The following is a 24920-nucleotide window of genomic DNA, read 5'->3' as shown; positions in this document are numbered from 1 at the left end:
TCTTTCATTCATTTGATTATTTATTCAGGCTGCCTTAATATTCAAGCTGTTTGGATATTGATTTTATTCTCTGGTTTATAATCTTAAATGATATGGTGACTTATTTTGCTGTCCCAGCTGTTCTAACCTAGCGTGTAGGATTCATGTTAACCTTCCTCTCTAGTTCTCTCTCTGTCAGTGAGTAACCTGGCTCTCATCATCTACAAAGTATATACTTACTTGCTTAGGATATGTGTAAGTTTCTAAGTTGCTAATATGTACTTCTGTAAAGGGTTGTTTTACCGCCAAGAGTTTCCTTTTTGTCTCCATCCTTATAGCATGAAGAAAATGTCCCAAAGTTATTTTTTTAAGTTTTTTTTTTATGGGCCATTTTAAAAGTTCTTGTTGAATTTGTTACAATATTGCTGCTGTTGCTTATGTTCTGGTTTCTTTCGCTGCTGGGCATATGTGATCTTAACTCCCTTACCAGGAATTGAACCTGCAGCCCCTGTACTGGAAGGTGAAGTCTTAACCACAGGACCACCAGGGAAATCCCTCCCAAAGTGATTTCACCCAACTCCTTTATCCCCACCCTCCTTAGTGCAGTTGTGTCAGACATTTGCAGTAATAGCAGATTTATTTGTAACAGGCTGACCTCTATTCTGAATATCCCCCAAAATCTGTTCAGTTTCTTTTCTTTGCGAAAAGTAAAATTCAGTTTTGCCAGGTGCTTTGACAAACGTATGAACTCATGAACCCGTCACCCAAGTCCCACACAGGACATTCCATTATCTAGAATTTCCTTTGTGTTTTCTGCTTGCTGCCCTCTGCTCTCTTCTCCCCTGCAAACCAAAGCACTTGCCATCCATCTTCTGTTCAAATAGCTTTGCCTTTCCCAGGACAGCACATAAATATCTATAGTGTTGCACTCAGCAAACTTCATTTGAGATTCATTCACATTAGTGCATGAATTAATAGCTCATTCTTTTTTACCTCTGAAAATTCCACTTCATTCATTAACTCATTCATATCATCTTGATTTCTTCCAATTTTTTTGATAATTATGAGTAAAGCAGCAGTAGACTGTGTATAAGTTTCTGTGTGAACAAAAACTTTTATTAGGATTTTATTATTTTGGAGAAGTTTTAGGATCACAGCAAAGTGGAGAGGAAAGACCAGAGAGTCCCCACATATCCCCTGCTGGGACAGATATGCATTCACCTTTCATCCAGAGGTGTAGGTTTCCCTCTTGTTTCTTTCTTCTAGATGCAGTGAATTTCTGTAGTTTTCTAAGTTGGCAGTGTTTATTCCTCTCTTACTAAAGATTAAGGTTTTGTTACTTAGGGCAGATGGGTTTGGGAGGAATTTTGGCCTTGTCTGCTGTTCCTATTCAATAATCAGCAGCATAGAAATTTTCTTAAATGGTTCCTACTTTCTGCATGAGTGCCTATTAGGAAGGTTTACAGGAAGAGACTGAAATGGGAAAAAACACCCTGATGACTGGTCCTCAGGGGCTTTACACTTTCATGGTAGCCCACACTCTGCCTTTAAGAAATGATAAAACATTTAGCTGAATTTTCTTACTGGCTTGAATGTGTGTGTGTGTGTGTGCTCAGTCACTAAGTCATGTTCCGCTATTTGCAACCAATGGACTGTAGTCTGCCAGGCTCCTGATGGGATTTCCTGGGCAAGTATACTGGAGTGGATTGCCACTTCCTCCTCCAAGGCATCTTCCTGATCCAGAGATTGAACCTGTGTCTCCTGCTTCTCCTGCATTGATAGGTGGATTCTTTACCACTGAGTCACCTGGGAATCCCACTGGCTTGTATGTTGTCTGAAAAAGCCTGCCATTGGTTTATAATCACTGGGACTGTTTCGACCTGCAGTCACTTGTCTCTCCCCATATTTTGGAAGAGTGGTTTTTTTGCAACATCAGTTCTCTGATGAATTTAAGAGAAGTTATCAATTTTCACTTTTTTCAGCTTTTTTCTTGTTGTGTAGGGTGACACAATTTCCAGTTCTCTATTTTGGAGCTGAAACAGGAAGTTAATCAACAATTTTTTTTAAAATTTATTTGTGTCATTTTTTTTTCAAAGTAATTTACTTAGAGCTCCCTTATAAAACTATTTCAAAGATTCCCTACAGGAAACTAAATATGAAGAAAACTATCTGTCAATAATACAGGAAGCAGCCCTTTATTAATTTCTCAGATTGCCAAATCTAGAATAACAATTTCTTAAATATTAGGTCCAAAAGATCCTTAGAGAATCTTTGTTCCAGTGTTTTTCTTGACTTTTCTCAGTTTGTAGATTCCACAGAGATTTCAGCTCATCTGATGTGCTCTTAATAGTCGATGGCATCATCAGCTTAATAGACATGAGTTTGAGGAAACTCTAGGGGATAGTGAAGGACAAGGAAGTCTGGCATGCTGCAGTCCATGAGGTTGCAGAGTTGGACATGACTTACTGACTGAACAATAGTATGATCAGTTTCAAAAATGGTATATATGTATGTACATTTCTTTAACTTAACCAGCCACGATATTCATTGTCGACAATATATAAACTATGAAATAGATCTTCACGATGCAACAGAACAAAACAGTTGCAGAAGAAAGCTCCAATGGCTCTAAGGTTCACTTGTGTCTGTTGTGTAATCCCTAAGATCACTTTCAGGTTAACATCAGTCTCTGTAGTGACCTCCACTCCCAGAATTGCTTGTTTTGTACAGTTAGTCAGGCCTTTGCAGGGGAATGACCCCTCAGTACCTTCGACCTTGTCTCCTACCCCAGGACTCGGAGGAGGAAAGACTCGTGAGCATGCTGAACCCATCTAGAGGTGTTGGACAACTTGAGGAGAAGACCTGGCACGTGACCCCACAGATACACAGTCAATAAAGAGGATCTCTGGACCACAAAGGAGATGATAAGAGACAACGCCATCATTGAGATTCTAACCTGGGGCTTCCAGATACTAATCAGGTGAACTCCATATTAAATCAGACTGCCTAAAAGATTTTTTCAATATTTTAACTTTGGAAGAGTAAAGAAACTGGTGCTTCCAGCTACACTTTAAACTGAATTTGTATTCCATCTCAATTTCCTTTGAGCCTCTCTGAGTCCATTTGATGCTATTATCCACAGATGGACAAAGCTATTTTCCACAGCTGATTTCACATGTGATTCTGCAAGCTATTTGCCTTTCCACCTCCCTGTAAGCCCGCAGATTATAATTTTCAAATACCCTCAAGTATGTGTTCATGCTCATGAGCACTCTGACAGTATCTAAATGCGGAACAGCACCATTTCTGAACAACCATATCTACAGATCTGAGAGGCAGTGATCTGAGGACAGCCAGCTGTAAGAAGAGTTCCAAAGGTTCTTTTTCTCAGGTTCTTTTTCTAATTAGGTCAGTGGTTTGCAACATATTTGGTAAATAAGAACCACCTAAGTGGATCTCCAGGCTTGATCCTCACCCTACAAGTCAGGATCTCTAAAAGTCACCCCCAGGGATTTGTAGTGATGCTTTGTAACATTTGAAACATTTATATTTTTCCTATTCTAGGCAAAATGTGCTATTGTCTTTTCTTTTTTTACAATTTTTGTTGGAGTACAGTTGCTTTACACTGTTGTGTGAGTTTCTGTTGTGCAGCAAAGTCAGTCAGTTCTACGTGTACATATATCCAACTGAGCGACTGAATTGATATATATATCCCCCTTTTTTGGATCTCATTCCCATTTAGGTCACCACAGAGCACTGAGAAGGGATCCCAGTGCTATACAGTAGGTTCTCGGTAGTTGTATATTTTATACATAGTATCAGTACTGTATATATGCCAATTCCAATCTCCCACTTCGTCCCAACCCCACTTCTTCCTTCGGTGCCCATACATTTGTTCTCTACGTCTGTGTCTCTATTTTTTGCTTTGCAAACAGGTTCATCTGTACCATTTCTAAATGTGCTATTTTCTGCTGAATATTTTTACTCTTAAAATGGAAAATATATTTTTCTCTTTATTTCAGTCTTTAGGATTATAATTTTGTTTTCCGCCTATATTAGTGACTATCTCCTTTCCAGTTATTTAAGATCTTTTTCAATTTCTTTCACTAATGTTTTTCAGTTTTTAGTATACAAGTCTTTCACATCCTTGATGGAATGAAGTCTCTTGTCTCTGTTTAAATATCTCAAGTTGGGGGAAACTTGCCAACTTCTTATATAATTCTGTTACAGGGCTTCAACATATGGTGATATAATGACATATACATTTTTGTTAGGCTTTTTGAGGGAACATGCATGGACACAGGAGTTGAATTTCAAGGGCTCAGAAAATTTCAACTCAATATTGGAAATATTACTCAACAGGAAACATCAATAAAAGGGAAATGGGAGAAAGAAAATAGTGTGCAGTCTCTGTGTTAATAATGTCCATGGATCATGAATGGACACACACCAACCCAGATATACATCTAAATGAGTGCGTGGCTAGGAATACTTTCTGTTTTAGAAAGAGTGAGCTTATAGAGCCCTCTTCACTCTCTATAGTGAATTTCTTATTCTCTATAAGTTGATGTTTACCTACTTGTTCAAAAGTCAGCTTTCTTATTAACACATTTTAAAATATGTTTCATTTCTAAACAGAAATATAATTTGAAGTCTGGAATGAAAAATAGGCATCAGTATATTATTGTAATTGTAGAAATAAGTGAGGCAAAGTAGCCCTGGGCAAAACTTTTAGATGAGTCCAATCAAGCAATCCCAAGGACTCCAGCTTCTAGAACTGCAAAAAAAAAAAAAAAAAGCCAAAAATTTTAAAAGAACTACCTATTTTTATTAATGTTTACTTCTTATGGTAATATAAACAAAAAAAATCATGTAAATATCATGACGATGAAATTATTGAAAATATATTCAGGCTGAGGGAGGAGTTGTTTTTATTAAATTTACACTTTTCTAAAACATTTCATATACAAGTTCTATAAATATCTATAATTGTTAATTACTTAAATCATAGGTCCAGACTGAACAGAAAGTTTAAGGAAAAAACCTAAGAAGTATTACAGCTAATGTATAAAATCAGTAAAGTGTTAATTAAAAAAATAGCTATTGTTTCAGAGTGGGGAATTGAATTCGATTCTATCTAATCTCAGAAGACTGATTATTACCACTGTTTTTTAAAAATTATACCAGGTATGTACCTGCCCCTAACAATTCTTTAAAAGTGTGAGACATGAAGAACAATGCTGATGATTCTGAGATTATAAAGATTTTGTAGTTTTCTAAAGCTCTGATTACTAATTAGCATTGAGATGAAACAACCATCTCTTCTGGGCAGAACCATGAACATTTAATTAGACTCTTATTTGTCAAGAGATAAAGCAATTCTTGTACCAACTTTGGGCTTAGGATATTTTACAAACTTATAATAGATTCAGCCTGGTCAGATGAACAGTGATTGTGGTACTTCAAACTGTTTTGTTATCTGGATAAGGTTATTAGGAAAAAATGCTTATTGTATTTGATTCTGAATTGATAAAAGAGTCAATGACTTGCTTAGTACATTTAAACTAAAATTGAAGTCTATGCAGTCATCTGGTTCAAATTGTGTTGAATATTAATCATCATTAGAGTATTTAACTTGTGATGACATTCTATATAAAAATAATAATATTAACACAACTATCTGTGTTTGACATTAATAAAAAGTCTAGCACTGTCTCTACGGGCATGTTGCTGTGGCCACACAGCAAGCCGGTGTGGTCATGTTTATAAACAAAAATGCACAGGTTTGGTTCATTCAGCTTGGAAAAGGTCTTTTATCAGAGTTGCCAGGAAAGCTTATCCAAGGATTTTTGTATTTTCCTGGAAATGTAGGATGAGAATAATTTGAACATAAACCATTGACATATGTGGGGTTGTCCACTTTTCTGCTTTCCCAGTTAGATTATGAACTGTTCTAAGTGAGGTTCCAAGTTCCTTCATATTTGTATTCGTAGGACCTAGTAGCATCAGCCACAAGGTAGGTGCTGAATAGATGTGTCTTAAATGAATGACTAAATCCCAGTACAGGCCAAACAGAACCCAGTCTGCACTGCATGTCCCTACAGTATGCTACACTTAGCTCTATCATGGCTCCAATCACAGAGTATTATACTTATCTGTTTTCTTGACAACAAATGCAAAATTGTAGGAGATAGGGCTCTACAGTAAACAGTGTGTACTTCTGGCCCCAGCAGTGTCTGGAACTGAGTGAGCAGCTCTCAGTACATGTTTATAGGATAAGCCTATGATCTGAAATTCACTGTACCTTTACCATTTGTCTCCTGATGAGGAGGTGATTTATAATAAAAGTATAATAAAAAGATACAATAAATGTTCACCCTGGATGTAGGTCAAACTTTACTGTTTTTTTGCAAGTCTCAATTTTTATTGGAAACTGAATATTTTTGATAAACATTTAGCCAACAGTGGATTCTGATGTTTTATCCCTGGGAATTTTTGTTGTTGAATTGTTTAACGTATTTTTTTGTTTGTTTGTGTAGTACCTTGCCTGGAGTAAATTGATGGAATCCATTCTCCTACGGTGTGTGGCTGCTGCTGTTTCTACTCAGTTTAAAATTATATATTATACCATCCCAGTTGGTTCAGTGGTAAAGAATCCGCCTGCCAATGCAGGAGAACACAGGAGATGTGGGTTCAGTCCCTGGGTTGGGTAGATTTGCTGGAGTAGGAAATGGCAACCCACTCCAGTATTCTTGCCTGGAAAATCCGATGGGCAGAAGAGCTTGTTGGATTATAGCCCTTGGGGTTGCAAAATGTTGGACACAACTGAACACCTAAAGATGATGAGATGAATATGAATTTTGTTGTTGTTCAATTTTCAGCTGAGTCATGTCCCACTCTTTGCGACCCCATGGGCTGCACCACATCAGGCTTCCCTGTTCCTCACTATCTCCTAGAGTTTACTCAAACTCATGTCTGTTGAGTCGCTGATGCCATCCAACCATCTCATTCTCTGTCTCCCCCTTCTCTTCCCGCTTTCAATCTTTCCCAGCATCAGGATCTTTTCCAGTGGTCAACTCTTCTCATCAGGTGGCCAAAGTATTGGAACTTCAGTTTCAGCATCAGCCCTTCCAGTGAATAGTCAGGGATGATTTCCTTTAGGATGGACTGGTTGGATCTTCTTGGCAGTTCAAGGGACTTTGGAGAGTTTTCTCCAACACCACAGTTCAAAAGCATCAATTCTTCAGTGCTCAGACTCTCTTATTGTCCCACTCTCACATCCATATGTGGCTACTGGACAAACCATAGCTTTGACTATATGGACTTTGTTGGCAAAGTGGTGTCTCTGCTTTTGAATACATTGTCTATATTTGTCATAGCTTTTCTTCCAAGGAGCAAGCATCTTTTAATGTCATGGCTGCAGTCACTGTCCATAGTGACCTTGGCTTCCTTCGGTCACCATGTGTGAGTAGCATTTCAATCAGCCAGTCATTACTCTGTTACCCTACAGCTGTCTCATTTCTTAGATCTCCCTAGTGAGTTTCCAGCCAATCTGTCAATCTGTTGTTTGCCTGAACCAACCCACAGTCCTGGGAGCCACTCCTTTTCTCTGTTGGTTGGCCATCAGTATTGCTGTTATCATGGAAGATGCTGTGAGCATTATGTCTTACACACCACATTCAAATCACGTCAGGCCCTTCTGGCACTAAAGCTCCCGCCATCCCAACTTGTCCCAACTGGTAGAACCATCCCACTGACCCAAGAACAGACTTCTGCCCATCTCACACAAAATCCAGCTTTTTGTCATGGATTATCACTTCTTTGCCCAATGTTTGCCTTTGTCAGCATCCAGAGCCCTGGGAGAAGATTTTTTGCAACATCATTTCTTCATGCAGCAGTTGTTTGTCCAGGTACAACGTCTCTGGATGAGAGGAGATACCTGAGACAATAGGACCATACCATCTGATAAGTCCACTTTGGGGAATCATTAAAATTTTAAGATCATCTTCTGATACCATTTTTTAGGAATTAACTTTTAAAGCAAAAATTGAAATCGAGAGCATGAACTCCCTTGGAAGTTCCACACTTAGGAAGGCAAGAAGGATCTGAAGGCTAAATAAGATGATTTTATAAGTGAATATAAATGTATTTTTATTTAGAATTGGAAAGTTAGAGTACATAGTAGGACATGCATTCATAAACTTATATTGTGTAATCTTGGACCCTGATGCCATAGCAAAAATGGCCTCATTCAAGTCAAATCTTTTTCTGAAATAAGCCTGACTTTCAAAATTAATTCATCTGATATTACATTTGTGATTTACTAAGACACACTCTGGTAGGTCATATCAAAATCATTTTATTTTTATGGAGATACCTAAGGTGAGAGGGACAATATTTGTACACTTCGGGTGCAGTTACTTTGGCTTGTGAATCGCGGTGCTATTACAACAAGTAGTGCTCAGTTGTGTCCAACTCTTTCCAACTCCATGGACTGTAGCCCATCAGGCTCCTCCACCTATGGGATTTCTTGGGCAAGAATACTGGAGTGAGTTGCCATTTCCTCTCCAGGGAATCTTCCCGAACCCAGGGTTCAAATTCACAACTTCTCCATCTCCTGCATTGGCAGGCAAATTCTTCACCACTGAGCTACCTGGGAAGCCCATAACAAGTAGAGATTTACAGAAAAAATCAAAATAAAATTGTAATCAGAGGTCTAAGGTAGCGGTAAAGACGGAATAAAATGTTCACCAAGTTTCATGACAGCATATTCAGGTACACGCCACAGCTAATCTGTCTGTATAATAGATCAAGCTGTGTAAAGGGAGTTGATGGTACCAAATTTTACCTTTCCTGTGTAATTTATAGGAAAATTTGTTGGCATGCAAATTATAACTTGTCCTGAAAACTTCTTTTACTAATTAAAGCTTGCAGAAGCCAGGGAAGGGCTGAATAATTAGCACAGTGCTGGCATGATTCTTAGTTAAGTGAAGTATTACCAAATTAGATGTCAAGATGGGAGAAAGGAACCACTTACAAACACATTTTAGTTTTTGAACTTTTACTTTTGAAATGTGTTCTGAGGAACGTGGTGCAGAGATATGAGACCATAAAATCTTGGGGTACCAAGAGCCTGCTGGAGCTTGATGGGCTGCAGACAGATTGCCTCTTTCATGGGTATCACAGGGCTTGAAACTACTGGCGATTATCGACAAAGACAGAAGAAAGTGCATGTGAAGCAAATTCTGACACAGAAATCCAAGGCTAGGCCCAAGATGAGACCCAGTCACAAGAATTTGGGAATCTCTAATAAGACAAGCTATGCATGCTACCAGGTTCCAACACCAGTAATGAACCCAGCGACCACTAAGTGTCTTGGTAGCTGAAGGAGAATGGAAACCTCTACCCAACAGTAAACAGTGGCCGGGATGACAGAAGGAGCAGGGGAGGAAGGAGGGCATGTTTGAGGGTGAGCCTTAGTCTAGGATTCATCTTGGAGGTGCCCCGTGTGGTTAGTTTCACGGGCTGCCCAATGGTAGGGCCGCAAGCCTCAGCCAGGCCTATGCTCTTCTTCCCCAGCAGGGAGTTGGGTTACTTCAGTTTGCTTTGGTTTAGGTTGTTTAATCTTTGCGACTTTGTTTTAGGTTGTTTAATTGTTATGACTTGACTGTGAGAAATGTTGGGACCTCGGAAATAATTTTTTGGTATTCTAAGGGTTTTCTTCCCTGTCATTTCTTTATGGACAAAGCTTAGAAAGTATTAGAATATATTATTTCAGATCATCTGTTGGCCGGAAGCAGCTGAGAATTGTATCTTTCTATGCTTTCTCCACATCTCAATGTGTCCATGGGATGTGTGTGGCTACTGGACACGTCTTCTCATTTCATCGAGTAATATAGTCCTATAGTTATTTATGCACTAATTGTTGATGTTCTAGTATGAAACAGGTTTTAAAAGTAGAATCAGCTGGTAAATCTTTTGTTGAAATAATTGATCCTTAATATTTCTTTAAATTTGAATTTTTATAGGTTGTAAAAGTAGAATTGAAATGACTGAGCATGCATATAGCAGAAAAAGTTACATTACAAAATATGATTTGTAAATAAGTTACAAGATACCTTTTGTATAAAATTTTGCCCATTATGATATCCACCTAAATACTTAAGAAAAAATAAAATTAGTACATTGGTTATCATTAATTGAGACAAAATTGCATCTAAATACTGATTACAATTAAACAAAAAGAACTCGTCTAAGTAGGTTTTTATCTATATCTTGGATTTGAGAAACCAGTTCTTTACATTAAAACAAACGTTTACATGCCCTTAGTTGTTGCAATCATATGATTTGTTTTTATTTTTTAAGATGTTGATGTGGACCATTTTAAAATTTTCATTGAATTTGTTACAGTATTGCTCCTGTTTTAGGTTTTCTATTTGTTTTGGCCATGAAGCATGTCTGAGATAGCTCCTGGTGGAAGTGAAAGTTGCTCATTTGTGTCTGACTCTTTGTGACCCCATGGACTATACAGTGTATGGAATTCTCCAGGCCAGAATGCTAGAGTGGGTAGCTTTTCCCTTCTCCAGGGGATTTTCCCAACCCAGGGATTGAATCCAGGTCTCCCACATTGCAGGAGGATTCTTTACCAGCTGAGCCACAATGGAAGCTCAAGAATACTGGAGTGGATAGCCTATCCCTTCTCCAGTGGATCTTCCCGAACCAGGAATCCAACCGGGGTCTCCTGCATTGCAGGCAGATTCTTTACCAACTGAGCTATCATGGAAGCTATTAGTTCCCGGACCAGAGATCAAATCTGTGTCCCTTTATTGGAGGGCAAAGTCTTGACCCCTGGACCACCAAAGAAGTCTTCAAGTATGTGATTTAAAATGACTAAGCTGATAACTGAAAGCTACTGACTGAAATGGCTGAAGCCTATAAGAGCTAGCGGCATTTCCTTACAAAGTCTACTCATCTGCCATGCACAGCACACAACTAAAAGGAACCCTTCCTGGATTGGGCTCTTAAGCACACATTTAATCCATTTAACCTGAAGCCATATGATGTTGGCACTGTGCTGGGGGTGAAGGTCTTGGTGGGCTTGGTGGGAAAGAAATGTAGAAAGAAACTTGAAACTCCACTTTGGACAACCAAAGTAAGAAGTAGTGAAAAAAATGGTTGTGTCACCTGGAGTGAACTTACTTTATATTCATGCTGCAGACTTTTAGAGGAAGTGGGTAGGTAAGGGTGGACACGGTCAGCTGTGGTTGAATGAAGAGTATGGGCGTTTAATCCTGGAGGAATGGGCAATGAGCAGGATTAGGATAAAGTAGAAGGAAAAGAAGAGGAAATGGAAATTAATTTCTTATGTATCACAGAATGACTCTTTGTTTTCATTCCAGGTTGAAGGGTGGCTGTTCAAATGGATTGGATCCTTAAACCATGGTACTGAATCATTATTGAAATTGGAATCCAAAATGTATCAAATATATCAATTACGTGAGGATTATTTTTGCTCAAGCTAAGAGTGAAGCCACAAATCTTTCTGAATTCGCATGGTTTCCCAGTGATTAATGCACCAGGGAGGCTGTGCAGCTGACGTGCTCACCTCTAGTTAATTGAAGTGAGAAAAAGTAGGAAGAATAACTTCTTGCATTTTTCATTATGAATGTCACTTCAATAAGTCACTGATGCAGAAGGGAAAAACTGGTAAAATTACCAACTGTCAATTACATTAAAACCTGTGAGTTTCAGCACGTGGAATGCAGCATCTTGCCATCTCCCTTAAGGAATTTATTCTTAGGGAAATCCTCACAGCTTAAAATTGCTACTGCACAGAGTACTGGGTGGGGCTGGGGGAGCCTGAGCAAGGCTCTGCAGCTGAGATGCTGGCTCTTGGAGTCACAGCAATCCCGACTGTCCCTTGACAGTACCTCCATCCACGCCTGTGGCAATTCAGGGACTAGCACTCTTTTAAAAATCTGCTTTCAAAATGAAAAGTTAATTTTTAAAAATGCAATTTAAAAAATTAAAAGGTGTTTTAAAAGTAGACTAGAAAAACTGGTGTCACATGATTAGGGAATTCACTACATAATGTTTCTGATGACTTTAGAGAAAAAGTGAAGACTTTTTAAGTCAAGAACTGGTTTTCTGGAAATGACAGAAAATAAAACTTGGTATTGATTATAGCATTGGTTCTTAATGGCTCAGGCTTGCTCATTTCAAAACAATCGGCAATTCTAGTTGGCAGGGGCTCAGGATTATTAAGAAGGTATAGTCAGGGAAATAAGGGTAGATTTAGTTATTTTGTGAACTTTCATTTTATTTAATATCATCTGTTGATGGCATCCTCAATGGCTCAGCAATATAAAGAATCCTCCTGCTAATACAGGAGACACAGGAGACCTGGGTTTGATTCCTGGGTTGGGAAGATCCCCTGGTGAAGGAAATGGCAATCCACACCAGTATTCTTGCCTGGAGAATTTCATGGACAGAGGGGCCTTGGAGGCTACAGTCCATGGGGTCACAAAGACTCAGACATGATTGTGTGATTGAACGCGCATGTGCACACACACACACACACACATTTTGGATAATGCTGATTTAGAGTTAGTGACTAAAACTTAATATTTTAAAAAGTCTAATATACTATACATTGTATCCTTATATTCACACCTTGCAGAAGCTTTTCTGTGGCATCATATAATATTTCCCACCATGCATTTCTTTCCTGTGGGCTATGAGGTCCTTCTTCACCCTTCACCCAAGTCTTCCTCCCCTTTCACTAACACACACGCACACACACACACAAACACACACCTGCTGCTTTTTTGTAACATTTACCTTCATCAATAACAGTACCATACTCCTACCTATGTTCCCAGAATTAAAAACAAGTAAACCACACTAACTAGAAATGCACTTTAATTCAATACCATTTCCTTCCTGGAGAATTTAAATAATTCAGAAAATGTTCCTTTCAGGCATATATCCTATATATTGTCCAGGGAGTTGGTATACAGAGATCAACAAGCAACAGTTGTTCATCATGGAGAACCAAAAATCAGATTAGGAAATGAAATAAAAATCCCTTAAATGTAAATATCTGCTCATCACGTTGGAGAATTGTTTATATCTGGTGAGCTGTCTTAGGGCCTTGGAAACAGTGTAAGTATGTCGTTGGACAAGGGGACTGAATAGGATGGCCTCAAACCCACTGGTGGATGCCTGCACACACATACTTCTGGGTGACTAAAGTCAGGAAGCAGTGGTGAACACAGATCACAGACGAATGTTTTGGGTATTTGTGATGGGAGAAGATCTGTGAAGGAAGCACAGCAAGAGAAGAGTAGGCTGTAGCAGGGACTGATGTAGGGAACTCAACATCCAGAGCAGGAGACCATAAAAAAAGAAGTGGTTTTCAATTCTGTTACTGTACGACAGGAATAAAAAGTGAGATTATATTTTCACAGAGTTAAAACACGGAGAAGAGATAACTTAAAAATTGGAAGAGTAGACCCTTGGTATTAGGAGTGTTTATCCAAAAGTGTTAAAGCTATATAAGTTAAAGCACTGATCAAAATATTCTGACCTGATGACTGCAGCTCAGAGACATTTCCTCCAGCTCAGTCTTTTTACTTATATCTCATACTCATGCAATATACCAATACTATTTTGTTGTTGTTGTTCAATCACTCAGTTGTTCTGACTCTTTGTGACCCCATGGACTACTGCACACCAGGCTTCCCTGTATTTCACCATCTCCCAGAGTTTGCTCAATGTCGTGTCCACTGAGTCCATGATGCCATCCAACATCTCGTCCTCTGTTGCTCCCTTCTCCTGCCTTCAATCTTTGCCAGCATCAAGATCTTTTCCATGAGTCAGCTCTTTGCATCAGGTGGCTGAAGTATTGGAGTTTCAGCTTCAGCATCTGTCCTTCCAAAGAATATTCAGGGTTGATTTCCTTTAGGATTGACTGTACTATTTAGCCATTCACTCTTCTCTGAAGAGAACGTACTGAGACACAAACACAGCTGACTCTGCTGGATAATTATGTATGTCAATAAAATACGTGTGTGGAGATTCTAGTTTACATGGAATGATCTTATGAGTTTTGTTAGCGGTAATCTGCTCCACAGATTCAAGGTTGAGAGTGATGCTGAAGGCTCTGCAGGCCAGAGATGAGGATGAGAAAAACCACATCAAACAGTGTCACCTCAAGAGACTCTGTCAAGGCAGCCAGCCTCCAGTTTTACCCACATATGAATCCCCCCTCGTATAAACAGATCTTATACCTCTTTTTACAAATAAGTTAACTATTTGGCAGGGGAGCTAAAGTAGCAGTATGTAATGAAATCTATATGCCAAAATAAAAAGTCACAGATGCAGAGTGCATTCATTTGGAGAACTCTTGGGTAAAGATTGAAATAAATAGGAGTGAAATAAGAGAGCATGGATGCTATATTCCCACTAAGACCACTAAACTGACTTAGTAGCCGTATGTGATGACAAGAGATTTAAACCATCTGCTGGTAATCTTGTTCAGCTGTAAGAAGCACAACAAAAGCAAGAACGAAAGCTTTGCTATTTCTTGAGTTGTGTTTCTGATGACCAGTTGTTGAGCTAGAGAGTGAAGAGATCTCCACGAATTTTAAACTAACTCTAAACAATGAAGGGAATAATAGAAGTCAGAAATACAGAACAAGTTTCTAAGGCGTCTTCCTAACCTAGTTAGGGATTGCTTGATTATTTCATTATAAATATGATAGGGATCATCATTCATTATTTATACTATTTATAAATATACTATTTATTTATATTATTTATAGGAGATACACGTAGACCATCAGGAAGCTCCCAGTCACCATCCAGACCTGACCACTGTTACTACACACAAAGAACCATGCCCTTGGAGCTTAAAGGAAAAGGAAAAGGAAAGTGAAAATGCATAACCAAAGATGAGAATAAAAAGATAGAACATGAAGAGAATGAAAATATAGAAAAATATAAAGAATAAAAATATAAAATATAGTTCTGAAAAACTATTTTCAAAAATCTAAATCTCAAAGAGAGGATTTGTAAAACTTTAAAAAAAGTGAGAAATGGCTGATTTCTGGAGAATAAGACAAGGAAGGACATTACAGGTTGGGGCAAAATGCTTGAAATGAGAGAGGAACTACTCAATTCTGGTTTTATTCTCAACTTTTCTGACAAGAGAAATGATCTTCAGGGAAACAATTTGAAAAGAAATTTTTCTCTCCTATTAGAGAGTTGACACTCAAGATAGATGATGTGATTCTGAAAGAGTGCTTAACTGCTCTAAATGAGTCCCAGTATGTGGTGATTTTTAAAAACCATTTTCTCTCCTTTTTGAGAATAAAACCTATCCATTCTAACTCAGAGGTGGGCAGATGAATCAGAAAGATCCCATCATAAAATTATATCCTTCTTAACATAATTTGTTATGATCCCAGCCCAGCCAAGCATGGTCCTTCCCCTCACATCTTCTGAAGCTGAAAAGATGATACTCTGTTGTCTATTTAGTCAAGAAACTGGCTTGGTGATCATGAAAGTAAAACTCAACTTTACTGAGAGAATAGAAGGCAGTAAACATGAGAATTAGTTCTACTTGTCACGAAGTTTCCCTTTAGTTCCTGAGAGCTAATCATTCCTTCAGTTTTGTGAGCCTCAGTATCTTTTCAATAAAGTCAGCATCCTTTGAATGTGTACTTTTAGGCCAGAAGGGGTTAAGTTTTGAATCACTTCCATCCGGAAACATCAGCATCAACAACCACCAAAGAAAACAGAACAATAAAAATAAAGAATCAAAATCTTGATCAAGATACGCCAAATAATTGATTAATGCAGAGAGAACGTGTATGTGGGGTTGTTGAATAGCTTTGGGTTATGTTTGGAAGTTCATGGAGAATTGAAGAGTTGGAGGAGCTGGAGGGGGCTAAGATGTTCTGACTTAAATCACTGAAGGGTGAACAGGATGTACTTATTAGGATCCAAACAGGTAGCACCAGAATCACTGGGGCAACTTCTCCTCAAGTCAGAGGAGAAGTACAAAATTTATTTCATAACGCTAACCCTTCTCATTAAAAAGTCGTACCTTTCCTGCCTAGAACCAACTTGGCCCATGTCAACCAGGGAGTGAAACGGACTAAGTACATGTTATGTAAATACTTTTCCTCTGGTTTAACACACAAAAGATATTAATTTAAAGCTACAAAAATGCCTTCTTACCAATTCTGTTTTTAAAGGATGATATTTAGTTTCAGTATAAACAACAGCTAAAGACCTTTGTTGCCACCAAGCATTATGAGACTCTTCAGCAGGAGGTCATGGAATAAAACTTTGATATTAATTGACATGTAGCACCTCAGTCCAAGGTGTTGGCACCTGGAAACTAGGGGCTTAGGAGTGTGAAATAGTTTCTCTCTACAAAGATGATTAGAATATACATGACATCATGTGTCAGATTTTTGCTGTCACAAATTTAAGTTACTAGAGAAGGATACTTAAGAACATACTGGAGATGATAACTTAGAAAATAATAATTAAATGAGACACAGGAACAGCTATCATACGTCCTTGAAAAAGGGCACCTGTATAAATTATTGGAAGTTTGTTCTGTCTACAAGGCTGGAGAAGATTTTGCAAAAATTATATAAAGGAGGATTCTATCAGAGCAGGGAATAGCAATCATTATAGAATATTAAAATCACATGGAAAACTTTAAAAATACCAGAAGTTCTGTTCCATCCTGGCTCAATTAATTCCAGATTTCTTGACACAGAGCTCTAAGGACCATGGCCCCCAGGCCAGACTGGATCATACACAGTGTTTACCAGGAAAAATGAAACCCACACCCCTGTGAGATCTTAACAAAATAAAAAGCTTGAGGTCAAAAACAAAGGAGACATAGTAAAAGACGGAGACACGGAGCAGTTGCTATTCCAAAAGTAGAAGACAAAATAATGAATTGTTTGTTCATGGAAGTACAGACATCAGGAAAAAATATCATCAGAAAACCAAATTGTGGAAATCATTTAGCTTAACATAAACCATGATGAATAATGGGAGCTGAGAACCTGTCCTTATCAGATTACGTCCACATCCTTAGAGTAGAAAGGACAGATTATTTTTTTAATTGAAGAATAGTTGATTTACACTGTTGTGTTAATTACTGCTGTATGGCAAAGTGATTCAGTACACACACACATATATATGTATATATATATATTATTTTTCAATATTTTCCATTATGGTTTATCATAAGATATTAAATATAGTTCTCTCTGCTGTACAGTAGGATCTCATTGTTTATCCATCCTATATATAATAGCTTGCATCTGATAACCCCAACCTTCCATTCCATTCTCCTCCAACCACTACCCCCTCACCCAGCTTCGCAACCACTAGTCTGTTTTCAGGAAATCTGTCCTGAATATTCATTGGAAGGACTGAGGCTGAAGCTGAAACTCCAATACTTTGGCCACCTGATGTGAAGAACTGGCTCATTGGTGAAGACCCTGATGCTGGCAAAGATTGAGGGCAGGAGGAAAAGGGGAAAACAGAGGATGAGATGGTTGGATGGCAACGTCGACTTGATGGACATGAGTTTGAGTAAGCTCCAGGAGTTGGTAATGGACAGAGAAGCTTAGTGTGTTGCAGTCCATGGGGTTACAAAGAGTTGAGCATGACTGAGTGACTGAACTGAACTAAGTCTGTTTTCTTTGTCCATGATTCTATTTTTGCTTCATAGATAAGTTGATTTGTGTCATATTTTAGATTCCATATATAAGTGATATCACATGGAACTTGTCCTTCTATCTCTTTGTATAATAATCTCTAGTTGTACCCATGTTGCTGCTGCTGTTAATAAGTCGCTTCAGTCGTGTCCCACTCTGTGCGACCCCAGAGATGGCAGCTCACCAGGCTCCTCTGTCCCTGGGATTCTCCAGGCAAGAACACTGGAGTGGGTTGCCATTTCCTTCTCCAATGCATGAAAGTGAAAAGTGAAAGGGAAGTCGTTCAGTCGTGTCTGACTCTTAGCGACCCCAGGGACTGCAGGCCTACCAGGCTCCTCCGTCCATGGGATTTTCCAGGCAAGAGTACTGGAGTGGGGTGCCATTGCCTTCTCCGCATGTTGCTGCAAATAGCATTAACTTTTTTATTCCGTTGTGTATGTGTATCACATCTGCTTTGCTCACTCGACTGTCAATGCACATTTAGATTGTTTCCATATCTTGGCTATTGTGAATAGTGCTTCTATGAACATGAGGGCGCTTGTATGTTTTTGAATAATAGTTTTGTCTGGGTATTTGCCCAGGAGTGGAGTTGCTGGATTATATGGTGAATCTATTATTACTTAGTTTTCTGAGGAACCTCCATATTATTTTCCACAGTGGCTGCACTAACTCACATTCCCACCAACAGTATATGAGTGTTCCTTTTCCTTCATACCCTCTCCAGAATTTGTTATTTGTAGACTTTTTAATGGTGGTCATTTTGTCTGTGTGAAGTGGTACCTCATTGTCATTTTGATTTTCATTTCTCTAATAATTAGCCTTGTTGAGCATCTTTTCATGTTGCTTTTCATATTGGCCTCTTGCACTTCTAGAAAGTGGAGCTTAAAATGCTGCAAGAACTCAAAAGGCAATGCCTTCTGCAGGATGAAGCTAAGATTCCCTTGAGAAGAAATGATCAAGGAACAGCCAAAGTATCACCCTGAAGGTGTGCTTTAGAGGGAACCAAGGTATTACATTTCATCTGATCAGATAAAGATGATCAGAGATAAACATAAAACCTACACTGAGATCCAAAACTGCATCATTGCAGTGTTGGTTGAGAAAGTCTCTTTTAAAGTCCACACATATGGAAGCTGTTTCTGCCACTGGCATGCTCCCACCAGGGCCCTGGACCTTATGTCCTGGAGTTCTCTGAATCCTGTGGATATGTTCTCTCTCTGCCCATGAGTTATGCTCCTTATTCTGTTCATGCCTCCTTTCTTTTACTAAGATCAAGTTTATCCATGTTTCTTAAAATGACAGTTAATATTTGCATGTATTTAGTTTCTTCTAGTCTACCTATTCTGGGCTCATCCAGTAAAACAACTCTCTTTAATTCCATAAATTGGGCATTTGGATAAGAATTTGCGGAGTAGAAAAGTAGAAGGTAATTTGTGTATCACTAAAGCAAAATCAAACAATAAAAAAATACAAATCAAAACACCAAAAATTACTCTGAGCACCACTTTTGATGAAGACATTCTATTCATATGCAATGATTGGAGAAAGATGTAAAAATTGGTTCTAGCTTATTGCAATTCACACAAACATGCTCTTGTAACTTTAAGAGTATGAATTCATATCAGGGCTCATCTGAGACGGGCAGAATTGACCACACTAATCATGTTGATGAAAATCGGGCAGGTGGATCCGAAGTCTGGTGGTTTGGACAGAGTCAGTCATGAGAATCTCTTGTCACAACCTGGCTACATCAGAGACTCAAAGAATTGGACAGCAGCAGTAAGCCAGGCTGGTCCAGGGAAACTGAAACCCTGATGATAAAGTCAGAAGTGAGCAGGCATCACAAAGAAGTCTGACCTTTGGCAGAGGCTGTCCTTTGCTCTGTCTGGTCCTCAAGAAAAGCTGAGGCTCCTGGGGGGCCACACACAGTGAGGGGGGCTCAGGTGCCCCCAGTGGAATTGGGACAACTCTTGGAGGTCCTTTACTGGCTTTATGAAAGAACAAATTAAAAAAAATTCAGAGGACCAGTTACTTATATGCCGGAAGGATTCCTCCTTTTAGGAAAGGAAGATTTCCTTTCCTCAATTATCATATAATGCATGCTTACCAGAATTCTTTTTTTTAATCAGACTTTAAACTTTTCATTTTGTATTGAGGTAAAGCTGTTTAACGATGTTGTGGGAGTTGCAGGTGAGCTTCCAAGGGACTCAGCCACACATGGACATGTATCCATTCTCCCCTAAACCTACCCTCCATCCAGGCTGGAGCATAACATTGAGTAGAGTTCCATGTGCTATACAAAAGGTCCTTGGTTACCCGTTTTAAACATAGCAGTGATAACACAATCCTATTTTGTGAAAAATCAATACTCAAAACAGTGAGAATAATGCCGTTTTAAGAATGAACTTATCGCATAACATTTCATACTCTTGTATAATCAAATTAGAGATTGTAACAGTATAAGAGAATGTCTAAAACATGTGCTATATTGGAGTTAAGGATTCCTATTTATTGTTTAAAAGTAACTATACTTGTGAGTTTTTTGTAATCGTATTTTTAAAAGTAAAGCTCATTTTCTATTTTGCTTCTTATTTAATTTTAAAAAATTGTGTAACATTTTACTTCAGTAGCACCACTGGAAGTAACTTGCAGCCTCTGCTCTGGCTGAAATGACATAAGCAGGAATTTAATGTGGGTTTTCCAGTTCATTCCATATTGATGGCTCCAGTTGTATAGAATGAACTTTAAAAAATGGCAGAATCATCTTCAAAGTCATTTCTTGTGCTATTTCAGCCCTGGCCAGATTGGATCCAGGCTCAAATTGTTTCCAATATTGCCTTCTGAATTGGATTTCAATTTTCTGGTGTGTGTGAATACACCTGTGCTCACAGAATATCATGTTTTTTCTTCTTTCTGAAAACTGTCATAATTTAGTGTCTAAAAGGACTTTTCATGGACAGCATTCAGAAACTCTCACCAGTAGACTCAGCAGTATGTGGCTGCCTTAATGGGGCTTTCAGTGTAATGGTCACATAATGGGAATGGTTTAGAAAAAAAAAAAAAATTCCATTAGTCTGGAGAGATTTTAGGCTTAAAATTAACTTGGGATTTAAAATAAAAGCAAAAATGACCAACACACTATAGTTTTTGTAAGTGACTCTTTCCAAGAGCCCAGAATAGTTGCAGGAGAGAGTTGGCTTCACATGTGCCCTTAATGGGACGGTCTCCACATGGTGGGACTGAATCCTGAAAATGTCCCCAAAGCCCCTGCAGTACCTTCACCATGGTCCAGCGTCTTGCTTTTTTCTGAGATCCTTCTCGGGGGCCAAAAACCTCTTTTAAGAAAAAACACAATGCATTTTATAGGGCAAATTCTGAAACAAAAAGCATGTTCAGAGGGAGATGTAAATGCTCATATTGTAAATACTTGAGAGCAATATGGGTGGTCACAGAGGACGAGACAGTCAGTTTCAGCCAAATTTACATATTTTTCCATTTTATTCAGAAGGAGGGTGAGAACAGTGAGGGGAAGATATGGAATCTGGTGTGGATCCCAGGGCAAAAAAGAGAAAAAGAAAACAAAAAGCATTAAATGAAGCCTACTTCTCAGATAAAGCTTCTCCCCTAGTATGAAACACTGAAAACCAATTGTATTTTCTTTTTTTTTTGACAGTTTAAGAAAAAACCCAATTGACTGGCTTAAAACTATTAATACAACTCAATCCAGACAGGATCTAGGAACTAGAATGAATAATATCTGAAGTCTGTTTTGATGCTTTGCATGCAAAAATATTCTATTAATTAATAGATATTATTAAGAAAATGTTTATTTTGACTTTTCAAGAGGGATATTAAAATTACTTATAAAAGAAACAAAGTACAAACAATAAAATTAATTTTTGTTACCCAAAAAATAAAAAAAGAAAAAGAAAAAACTGAGGGAGGTGGCCACACCACTTGGGTCAAAAGCAACACTCTGGTGTCCAAAGTTAGCCTGGTAATCCAATGGCAATGATTTTACTTTGAAATACAAACCTGAAGAACGCATGTCACACGTGACAAGGGGCCACATATAGACTCTTAGTAAACCAGGGTACTGATGCATTCATGCTGAAAACGTAATGACTTCCTCGGGCTCATTCCTCTCCCTGTGGCTTTTCTCTCAATTATGACCCTTCTTCTGTCATTTTTGGGAGGATTCCTAATAGAAGGCATTGACTACATCAGAACATTTTGTAGAGAGCTCAGAGGCTTTGCACTGCTGCCAAGGGATTACTGAGTGAATGTATGACTAACTGTATAATTAAATGAATGGGAGAGTGATTTTGTGCATTAAAGTCCTGCTCTGAGGTTAATACCTGGATCCCCAGGGTCCCCTTCCCTGGGTTGCCATATAGTTTCACGTCACTCTTCTTTAGATCTCATGTGTATCTATTAAATAAACCCAGTGTCCTTATGCTCAGAGTGCACGCATACGAAACAAAAGATGAACGCCTGATTTTATTTAAAAAGGAAGAGGAAGACGTTGAATACTAATGAAGCCTCTCAAGGAGAAGAAATTGATACGCTACAGATTTTCTCAGCCTGAGAAGCAGAGCTAAATGGGGTCACTTTGCTGTCCTGCACTGCTTTGGAATAAACTCTGTGCATTAAATAGAATTAAAGTAGAAAATACAATTTTACTGGGAAATTCAAAGTAAGGTGAAGACAGTACTCTATTTGTGTTAAAATAGATTTTAACACTATCAATGTTGAGAGGTCTTGTATTTACATGAGAAAAATACTGAGATAAAAATATTTCCCAAATAAAAAGAATACCTTTGCTAAGATACTTTTTATCAAATTTCATTTTTATTAAGTAAAAAGAAAATGAAAAAATTGGTAGTCAGAATTGACTGACTTAGATAAAGTAAGTTATGCCATGTCCTGGAATGCTGCTTTTCAATAGACATATTGAATAGATATTGAATTTCTATTGAATTTCAATAGAAATAGGCCTAGATGGACAATGAGGTTACAAAAATTCTGTGAAATACTTTTGTTTTAGTTAATGTGACAAAATGAACTGAAGTCTGCATGCACAAATGAAAAAACATTTTGGGGTGGGTGCAGATTTACAAAATCTAAAGGCTGATTGATGACAATAATAAACTTATAAAAAAATAAAATAAAATAAAATTATAAGTGTCTAATATCTCATTTCAAAATAGTTTATACACATATTTTTAATATTTGGTCTTTATTGCTATCTTAAATATGTATTATTCTCTTCAGTAAATTACATATATATATTCATTTCTTAACCATGACCCATGATTTAAGAGCTATAAGTAAACAAATTCCCATGTGTTTGTGCTCAGTCACTCAGTCGTGCCCGACTCTGTGATCCCATGGCTGTGACCCACAGGCTCCTCTGTCCATGGAACTCTCCAGACATGTCATTCTCCAGGGGATCTTCCAGACCCAGGGATGGAACCCACATGTCCTACATTTCAGGCGGATTCTTTACCTGCTGGCTTTCCTAATAGCTCAGTTAGTAAAGAATCCGCCTGCAATGCAGGAGACCCCGATTTGATTCCTGGGTCAGGAAGACCCCCTGGAGAATGGATAGGCTACCCACTCCAGTATTCTGGCCTGGAGAATTCAATGGACTATATAGTCCATGGGGCCACAAAGAGTCGGACATGACTGAGCGACTTTCACCTCCACTTTCTTTACCTACTGAGTCACCTGGGAAGCCCAAGTCCTAGGCAGAGAATAGACTAATAAATTTCCAAGGCAGATGACCTACTATGTGGAGACAAGGCTTGTGGCAGAGAGAAGAAATTCTAGAAGAAATTGTGCTAATAAGGTTACACATGAATTTTTTTCCTGCGTGACATTGCTGTTATTTGATTTTAAAAAAAGAGAGAGACAGAGTCATTTAACTCCACCTTCTCTGACTAGTGGATCAGACACCCCTAGAAGTGTTAAGCTGTCTGGAGACCATAGCTTCTGGTTTCGGTAATGAAAGGAATGTATGGTGCATAATCTGTGAAAGAATGAATAGAGTATAAGAACAAATTTCCCTTCGTGTACTATATTCTTTTATGTTCATATGATTCTACGAACACAAATACGATCAAAACCAATATATTCAGGTAAGGTAGCTAGCTCCAAAACCTTGGCTTTTAGTTAGAACCTTTACTTGCTTATTAATCTTGATGTTAACTTGCCAGCTCTAATGTATACTACTTGGGGATCATAACATTCTTCATAAATGTTAATTAAATAAATGTAAAAACCACTGTACTGATGAATGTTTACCGTTTCTTTACAGGTAGGAGTGAAGGAAGAGTTTAAAGAGACCGGTGTTTTAGAAGAGAATCCTAGCTGAGTGGGGAAGCTGTGATTACCTACACAGACTGACTTTTTTCCCTTATCGATGCCAAAACCCAAACCTTGGAAATGAATGTGCATATTTCCTTTATTCCACTTTATCCAGCCTCTGCTTAAGACAAGATTTCTGGCCAAGGGTGGAGTCTGTGTGTGTGTCTTGAACTGCCTCATTTAAAACAAACCAAGTTTGTCTTACTGTCAACTCACTGCATCCTTATTGAAGAGTACCCTTCCTCTGGTTTCCTGGGAAAGTAAATGCAATGAAGGGAAAGACAGTTTCTACTGGCGTGTTAATAGCAGTCACATTATGACAGCATATTGAAACAAATGAGTGAGATTATATTACTAGAAAATCAATAATTCTTTGCACAGATGCCACTGAGCAGTGTGAAATGTAAAGACAGCGGGTTGGAAAATCAGACCCTGGTCAAGTTCTTGCTCTGATTCTAGAATTCCCTGACTGCATTCTCAAGCAAGTCCCATCAACTCTCCGAGTGTTTGTGACTTCATCTGTGTGTGCTGGTGTGCTCACTCGTGCCTAACTCTTTGTGACCCCTTGAACAGTAGACCGCCAGGCTCCTCTGTCCATGGCATGGACATGCATGGATTCTCCAGGCAAGAATACAGGAGTCAGTTGCCATTTCCTCCTCCACCCAGGAATCGGACCCACATCTCCTGCATTGGCAAGAAGATTCTTTACCACTGTGCCACCTGGGAAGCCCACTCCTCACAATAAAATAGTCATGATAAGTAGCTTAAGAACTAAGGTGTTTTCCTAATAACAGATGAGGCTTTATTGGTTGTGACAAC

General features: G+C 38.5%; 1 long non-coding RNA gene across 1 annotated transcript; it reads left to right on the top strand.

The window, feature by feature from the left end:
* Nucleotides 1–2803: 2803 nt before the first annotated feature.
* LOC129622566 (uncharacterized) lies at nucleotides 2804–12150 on the top strand. Its single transcript, XR_008700066.1, has 3 exons — nucleotides 2804–2959; nucleotides 6519–6559; nucleotides 11379–12150. It is a non-coding gene; the product is annotated as an uncharacterized LOC129622566 (long non-coding RNA).
* Nucleotides 12151–24920: the final 12770 nt, after the last annotated feature.

This window comes from Bubalus kerabau, chromosome 11 (assembly GCF_029407905.1).
Source record: "Bubalus kerabau isolate K-KA32 ecotype Philippines breed swamp buffalo chromosome 11, PCC_UOA_SB_1v2, whole genome shotgun sequence".
Taxonomy (NCBI): Eukaryota; Metazoa; Chordata; class Mammalia; order Artiodactyla; family Bovidae; genus Bubalus; species Bubalus kerabau.
The sequence above is the reverse complement of the archived record's forward strand: the minus strand, read 5'-3'. Positions and strand labels throughout refer to the sequence as shown.